The sequence below is a fragment of the Pinus tabuliformis genome, chromosome 6 (genome assembly GCF_031772625.1).
Source record: "Pinus tabuliformis cultivar Carrire ecotype Pingquan chromosome 6, CPIR1, whole genome shotgun sequence".
NCBI lineage: Eukaryota > Viridiplantae > Streptophyta > Pinopsida > Pinales > Pinaceae > Pinus > Pinus tabuliformis.
This window is the reverse complement of record NC_142292.1, coordinates 1,830,557,026-1,830,565,705: the sequence shown is the minus strand read 5'-3', so window position 1 is coordinate 1,830,565,705 and position 8,680 is coordinate 1,830,557,026.

Below are 8,680 nucleotides of genomic sequence, written 5' to 3'. Positions count from 1 at the left end.
GAGCCTACAAACTAAGAAAATAAATGGTCTCTTTTCACTTGCATGCAAAAAGGTTTGCACGACCCCAGGTATAATGAAATAGAGTTTCCAGGTTACCATACAGAAGTTCTCGCATTAGCAAGATTGTTTCATCCGCATCGCAGACAAAACACTTCCTTGGATTTGTCCATCAAAATGGACGAGGGTGACTCTAGCTCCAATCACCTAACCCTTGATGTAGGAATCCTTTTGCAGTCTGATCCATTTTCCTAGATAGATAGGATTGTCAAACTAGTCATATTCCTACGTGGAAAGCTATCCAGTTATCTAGCTTTCCAGGATTCATTTCGCCATCATAAATAGGTAACTCAAATTTTACATCAAGTTTCAAAAGAGATGTTTTCTTAGGTTTCTTTTCTATTTCAGATTCTGCACTGGAAGAAGAAGAAGAAGATGATGATGATGGAGATGGAGATGGTGGAGGTGAAGGTGGTTTATCAGCCTTGCCTTTACCTTTGTCCTTCTCCGATGTCTTTGAAAAAGAAGTTGCATCTCTCGCCTTCCTGTCTTTGTAGAGTTCTCCCAACATCTGCTGCATAGTCAAGAATGCTTGCTGAAATTGTTCATCACTCATCTTGGTTTCAATATTTTCACCTGCATCAGATCTTGTCATGGTCAATTTATGAACGACTTGTCACTTTCCAATCTCTAGATCAATCTGCTTAAGGATTCCTTCTCCTCGTTGCGACTTTTACTTGGTTAACATTCAATGGAAAATTCTACAAACACAACCTGCTCTGATACCAAATTATATTATCTAAAATGATCATATGTTAAAACTGATGTAGAATTGATTAGCCATTATTGAATTGATTGTTAACTGAAAGTGCGGAAATCGAGGAAACTGCTTGAGAAGAAAGACTTTACGACAACTGATTAAACATAAGTAAGATGCATAACAGAAGTGAAAACAATAAAAACACAGCGATACCAGACAACAAAGTTGATTACAGATTAGGATTGAAACCAAGGAGTTTGATTACACAGAGAATAGACCAGACTGAATGTTCATGCAGGAAATTCTGATCACTGTCAAAAGGAAGCTCTTTAAACCAACTTTCCAATGCCTATCATGGTTCCCAATTCCAACTTCCGATGCTCTTGTTACACTAAAAACAAAACAGCCTCTCACTTCTAGAATCTGCATACAAAAACTCCAAAAGCCACTCTCCTCTACTTTAATGGAAAAAAACTGCCTCTTATAGACCTGCAAGTACATGTGAACTCCTTTGGGCTAAACATGGCATTAATTTGTTGAATTGAAGGGTTTTAGGTTTTGGTCAAACCATGAAATGACACTTAGGGTCATTAGGCCAAGGTCTTCGATTTAACAACTGCATTTAAACAATATAAAACCCACAAATAGACTTTGGATTAAAATCAAAACTGTTGCGGCTTGCTGACTAGGTGGAGGGGTTGACGGTTACGTGTGACCAACCACGGTCTAACCACAGGCTACCACCTCTGGCGGTTCCGCTATCAAAGCTCTCACGGTTCCGGTTTGTAGTTACAGTGTGTTCACATGTTGACAACTGTCTGACAGTTTTCCTCCGCGTGGTTAGGCTGTTTATAACCTCCGCCGCAAAGGCTAACTCCGTGGTTAAAATATCCGCTTGCATGCACCTTAATCCCTCATGATTTTTACGCGGTTTCGATGCAGTTATGGACTGCAGTTACACCTAACCAATGCTGATTGACTCTGCTCACATGAGCCGCGGTCCCGCTACGGTTAGGGATGGCGGTTTAGGGACAGTCATGTGCTTTTGTAATGCTTTTTTAATGTATTTCATTATCTAAAGGCCAAGGGTTAATATATATAGGTTTGTTTTGTTTTCAATACATGTCTTAATACATTGTAATGTATAGATTTAGAATGTAGCATGTTCGATAGGTTAGAACATAGGGTTTAGGTCTAGAGCTTAGTTTTTTAATGGTTTAATGCATGGATTTGATAGGTTAGGGTTTAGGATTAGGTGTAGTTTTAGGGTTTTAATACATAGTGTTCATCAAAACCCATTTACAATCACTTGTCACCAAGCGACGTTAGCGACATTTGTCACATGGCAAAAAACCTGTCGACATCAAAACTTGTGAGTGGACGACAAAACCCATGTCAACACCAAATCCTGCAAAGTGGATGACAACCTCATGTTGACAACCCAAATCCTGCGAGGCGAATGACAAACACATGTTGTCGACCAAATCCTGGCGGAACTGACGACAAACACATGTCGACAGCTAGGTACAAAACCATATCAACTGAACACCATGAAATACCATAGACATCACCTGTACGACTTGAACCATAAACAACACTGTTGAAACTGAACGACACCAGAATGAATTGCTGACAATGACACTGTACACTGAAGATGAACCTGTGTAATTGATCTGACAAGATCCTCCTGGATCAGAGAAGGATGTGCATGAAGTTTTAGGGTATTGGTCACAAGAGTGGCTCGAACCTACAACATTGGAGGTAGGAACTAGAAAAGGCACAAAAATCTCTGCTTCACAGAAGCGGAAGGATGACGCTCAGAAGGCTATGCACAACTTGGCTAAACAAAAGAAAAAGGAGGCTGCTAAGGCAGCTGTAGAGAAGGCATGTGTAGAGGAAGAACATTCTGCTAAAGAGTAGGCAGAGAAAGAATGAATGGATGCGGAGGAGACTAAGAAGTCTTCTTCTCATCATATTGACGAGGAAGAGCTGCCAGGACAAGGAGGAGGTGGCGGTGAGGAGCGGAGCACTCCTTTCATCCCAAGGAAGCACGAACAGGAACAAATGAGCGGACAACAAAAGAAGCACAAGTCTGATAAGCATACACATATTGATCCCATGGTATTGACATAAGGCTATCTCAATGAGATTGGGGACAAGATATGGGACACAACCACATAAGTGCTGCAACAATTTGAGCAAAAATACATGCAGACGCTAGGAAACATCCAAAAGGATCTACATGAGCTATAGATCCAGGCGAACAAGATTCAGGTGGGCATCGGACAGGCGAGCGGAGTGCAAGAGAGCCTGGCACAGGGAAGTGGCACAGTAGCCGAGATTGAACGGACTCGGGATCTACAAGTCATTGCTCTGCCAGAAGGATCAGTCCATGTGGAATTGGACGAGGATCGCGCTATGCTTAACACAGTGAAGTATATGGGGCTAAATCTTGCTGCACTGCTTCTCCAGACCCTTCATGTGCTACATCAGGGAGTATTTGACGAATTCGAAATCAGAGAGCAGCACGCACTCACTGTCGTCAGTGAGTTTAAAGTCAACATCAAGCAAATTTTCGCAGAAAAAACTTAGGCATTGAAAGAACATGAGGAATTGCAGACACATCGCCAGAACCTGATAACAACAATTGAGCAGGCTTGCAAGTCTGTGCCTGAGCTCAATACACTAGAAGAAGTAGAAGTATCAGCCAAAGTGAGGAAATTGGCTGCTGCAGTGCGTACTTCAAAGGAGAAAATCGATAAGGTGACTTTCGATTTTTGAATTCAAATAGCTGAGCTGCAGTTGAAGTTGTAGCCGACCACACCACCAGAGGTTTAGGAACAAAGAGGCACAACTATCAAAGAGTCCATGGGTCAACTAGATGTTGCAGTTCATGGTTACGACCAACTATTCACTCAGGCAATGGGCCTATGGGATACATTACAGGAGGATCCTACACTACAATAGTTGAATACAAAAATAAGGGAAGCACAGCTGCAGTATGATGAAATCAATAAGACAATGTGGATGTTGGCACCAGTCTAGCACTTCACGCGCTTGCAAGAAGGAAATAAAAAGTTGATACACATCCAGGAGTTGTAGAAGTAGTAGTCCTTGCTACAAGACCGACTTCAACCCTAGACAGAGGAAGCTTGCCAACTTTCGCAGAACATTCATGAGAAGCTGAAGGCCATGCAACAGACCGAGAGGACTACGCAACTTGTCATAGAGGGGCCAACCATTTTGAAACTGGTCTAGGAAGTCCAACAAGTAGCAGAACAGAGTACCGCAGAGCTTCAAACATTGACCAAGGAACTCAACAATCTCTGCCAGAAAGTGGAACAACCGGTCGAGTGACTTGAGGGCAAGTCACAATCTTTGTATTGGGGGGCTGTTGGGATGGGGTCCCCAGGGGTAGAATTGAGTTAACTTAGGGAATTTTGTAAAGAATTTTGCAAAATATGTAAAGTATCTACGCAATGGGGGACGCGGAGCGCGCAAATAGGTAGAAGTAAAAGAGGTCTTGGCCCCTTGTTTTTAGTCGGTTTTGAAGACTCACCCATGAGCCGGGGACCATGGTATTGTATTAGGAAAGTTATAAATAGTTGAGTCTTAGCGGGTCTTAGAGATAACTTGGGATAGAGAATTGGGCACATTGAAGAGTTTTGTTTTCTTGGGCAAGAGCTAAGGCAGGAAGGCTCTACTTCCTACATTTAGGTAGAGAAGGGAAGGCTCCTGCAGCTGAGTGTGTAGGAGGCCTGGGTAGAGTCCGCAACTAAGTGCGTGGACCCCTGTAGTTGTGTGTGCAGGGTGAGAAGAGTCTGTAACCGGTGAATTGAAGATCAATAAAGACATATTGTTGAAGAATTACTGGGTATTTCCATTGTATATGTTTATGTTATATGCTGTCGATTAATGATATCATTTTGAACTATTGAATGAATGTTGCGCGAATTAACTAAATCTGTCTTAATAACATATGAAGTAAATGGTTATCCACTTTCACGAAGTTAGAGGTTAATTCTCCTATGATTTTTGATAAATTAAGTAGATCTACGTGAAACTCGCTCTAGGGTTGTTTGTTGATGGGTGAAAGTAGGTAAATCAACTATGTAAGGTCTGCAAGGACTGATCACGAGCCTTCGCGAAGGTCTGGAGACCGATTAACCTAGTTATAGTAAAATAGTCATAGAAGTCTATCGATCTACATGGAAGCAGATCTAAGGCGCTGGAAGACATCACACTAGCCTCTAGATGCAAAAGTTTGGTTCTTGCATCCCCCAATATTTCTTTGGGTGAGACTGTAGCTTGCGCTATGTGAGTTGTTGCCAAAAGGGCCAATGGTGTAGGGTTTTTTTGGTTGGCACAACTAACTTTGAACCTGGGTCAGGACCCTCTAAGCCAACATTTTTTTTCGACCAATCGGGTGAGGTCATGTGGCAGCCTGCCACTGGCCCAAAAATGTCCAGTCAACTATCCTTTTTGCAAAAAATTGTCTATTTTCATATTCGATCAAAACGCGATATCAGGAGCATATGATATCGGTTTTGAGTGAAACAAATTGTGTTGGATTCAGATCACTGAGATCTATCCAGTCGTTTAGGTTTCGAGCTCTATCACACACTTTCAATTTTGAGCACTTTTTTTTATCCCTTAGATCAATATGTTTCCTATTGGATCCATAAACTAAGGAATTAATTCATGTATAATCTAGTTCCATGTGCAACATAACCTCACAATAAATATATTTGGAAAAATCTAATGAAAACTCATCATGGTATGGGAATATATCCCAATGATCAAGAAAATAAGCATAAACATAAAATGTGGTAACATTAAGCTCAAACTCAAGTATTGTAAGCTTTGCATGGGTCTCATATTTTCCCTTCATGGCCTCAGCAATCATCGGCCAGTTGTCAAGGACCAAAACATCTATCTTCCTCTTCATAATAATGTTGCTCCAATGGTTACTCATTGGTCCAAGTTTCCTAATTATACTCATAAACTCACTCACATTCTCCAAAATCATTTCCATTAATTCATGAGTGAGAGTTCACCCTAAACCCCAACTATTATTGATTCCATTCACTATCAATGATTGTAATTCAACTAAAGTTATAAGAAGAATTGGTTAACTAAGTATTTTTATAAGCTAGAAAAAAATATATAATTACAAGAGCACAATTCCATAATACAATACATAGAAATTTTCATTTAACTTAGAAAGTGAATATTCTCATTAAAAAAATATCTATAAATGGAGAAAATTATGGAAAATATATTTCTCTTCCATATATGCATTAACTAACATAAGCGTAATTTGACATTAACTCCCATAATTCATTTTAGAGTTATATATGCATTGACTAACATAAGTGTAATTTGACACTAACTCCCATAATTCATTTTAGAGTGATTAGATGATGGCGTACTTGTGAAATTTTAAAATTATTTATTAATGATATGATAATAGAACTTTCAACCGCACAATTATTATAATTTCTTTTGTTTTTAATTAACTTATTCTTAACCTAATTAGGAAAACATATCTAGATTTATCAATATGAGGAAATCATTAGCACCCATTAATTTGGTTGTTCTTCTCATCCATAATAGGTGGGAGTATCTATCATGCCAAAGTTGATCAAGCCATGCTTCTAGCCCCAACCAACCATTCTTGCATGCGTTGAGACACATCCACAAGAAAGAACGCATTGAGCACTAGCATTCCACTCAACATGACTTAAAATTTGGTGGGGGCTATTAATTATCATTTTTATCCACTTAAGAAGCTAATGTTGTCAATTATTATAACTTCTTAATAAACTATGATAGAAATTTTCATATAATTGTGAATAAAAGCAAGTATCTACACATACTACTATCACACAATAATTGCATGTACCAATTGTTATCTACCATGACATGGATGCACTACTCTAAAGCATTGGGTGGTAAATAAACACTTCATTAACTCTCAATTATCTTCATGAAATCCATATAAGAAAGAGACCCATTAGATACACGACATTGATAGTTTTCATGGTTGAAAAAAATGGAGGAAATACTGTTATTACTCGATTAATATAAACTTCACACATTAATCTAAACTTAAAAAAAAAAAAAATAGAAACAACAACAACAACATTTATAGCACCAATGTTTTTTTTCTACTATGTACCAACAAGCTAGTGTCGAATAAAAAAATAGGAAGTAGTTATATTTGCTAGTGCATGGTTAGAAATGATGCTAACAACATAAACATTGTCATTTGATTAAGTTAAATAAAAAAATGAAAAATTGATAGTGGTTATAATGTCGATGATTTTTTTCTCTTGATGGGGTGTTAATGTGAAGGATGCAGGGGCCTTGGTGTCAGCACCTGCCACCCCCTTGAACATAATGAGAAATTAAGATGATGAGGATGCAACATAATATCACATGCATTGGCATGCAAGGTTTACAATTGGCATTTGTTATTAATCGGGTTTGTATGGAGGTGCCGGGCTACATTATTGGGGATTCGTATGGAGGAAAGGGTAAATCCTCGACCTCTTGTTGCATGAATTATATCTCTCTTAGGTTTGTGAAGATCTTGGCATTGAGTTTAAATTATGGGGTTGTTGTGGAGAGAGGTAGAGCTAATGGTTCGCAAAGGTGGTGGAATATTTGGCCATTTTTGCTGAATGATTGGATATGTGTATTGCGATTAACATCTTCCATTGTGGAGTCTCAGATCGAGTTCTTTCGCTGCCTAGTTTTCTTGGTCATTTTGTTTTTCAATATTATAGAATCTTATGTTGGGGTCTCTAAGTCTTGTATCCGGGTCTAAAATTCCAACTTCAAGTTGTGGTTCAAGGCAGGAGTGTTTTATTTCTTTGCATCTAGTGCTTGGTTTTGAGTCATCGGCTTTTGTCCAAATCTGGGAAGTAGTCGGTTGTTTGGATTAAGGGGGTAGAAAGCTAGTGTTCCAAGGTTACAACAAGTTTGGAATGGCTTTGATGGTTTCCTTTTAGGGGTTGTGTTCACCGAATTACTGATTGGTGCTTGTGGGTATATGTGGGTCTCTCTTTGTGTTTAATCGTGTTGGGGTTTGACTCTTATGTAGAGGTTGTAGAATCTTCTATCCCTCTTAAAAGAGTCTATGTTGAGTCTAGTGTTTGTGTTCTAAGCTACATAGGTGACTTGTTAAGGTGGCATCCTAGTCTTGTTGTTGATGGGTATGGTTTATTTTCTTGTTACTTTATAGGGAGAGGAAATCATGGCAATTGTCCGCGGTGTGCTCCTAGGTATTTTTCCATGCCACTGAGGTAAAGAATGAGATGCAGATGAGGGGGAGGTGGAAATTATCCTTAGGGTTAGCGAGGAGCAAGACTCTTTGCTCATGACTTGGGTTCCACCTATTTCAATGTGGTTCCACCAAAGACTAAGAAAGAAATTCAAAAGCTGGAGACTCAAGCAGGGATTGAAAGACAATCTCATTCAGAATCAAAGATCATGGAGGATATGTCATCATGGGTTCCTGACCCTAGTCACATCACGGGGAGGAAGAAGCAATACTTGGACTCAATGGATTTACATTTGAAAATGAAGACCCTCTTGGATATGATCCTGAAAGACAAGCAAGTAGAGAGATACAAAGTCTTCATCTTTTTGGAAGACATTAAAAGGATGCTCATCAACCAAAAATTTTGTCTAGACATAATTGATTTCTGCTTTGAGAATATAGAATTCCATATCGCTTGTGAATTAGACAATGGAGATTTCATAAATCCTTTGGGTTCTAGTGCAAGGGTCCCTACAACAATCTCCTCCTTCGACAATGATCAATGATCAAATAAGATGGCCTTTTAGTGTGCAAGTTTTTGCTTCGATATTTGGCCTGATATTCTAGGCTTGTTTGTTTGACTTCTAGTGGTTTAA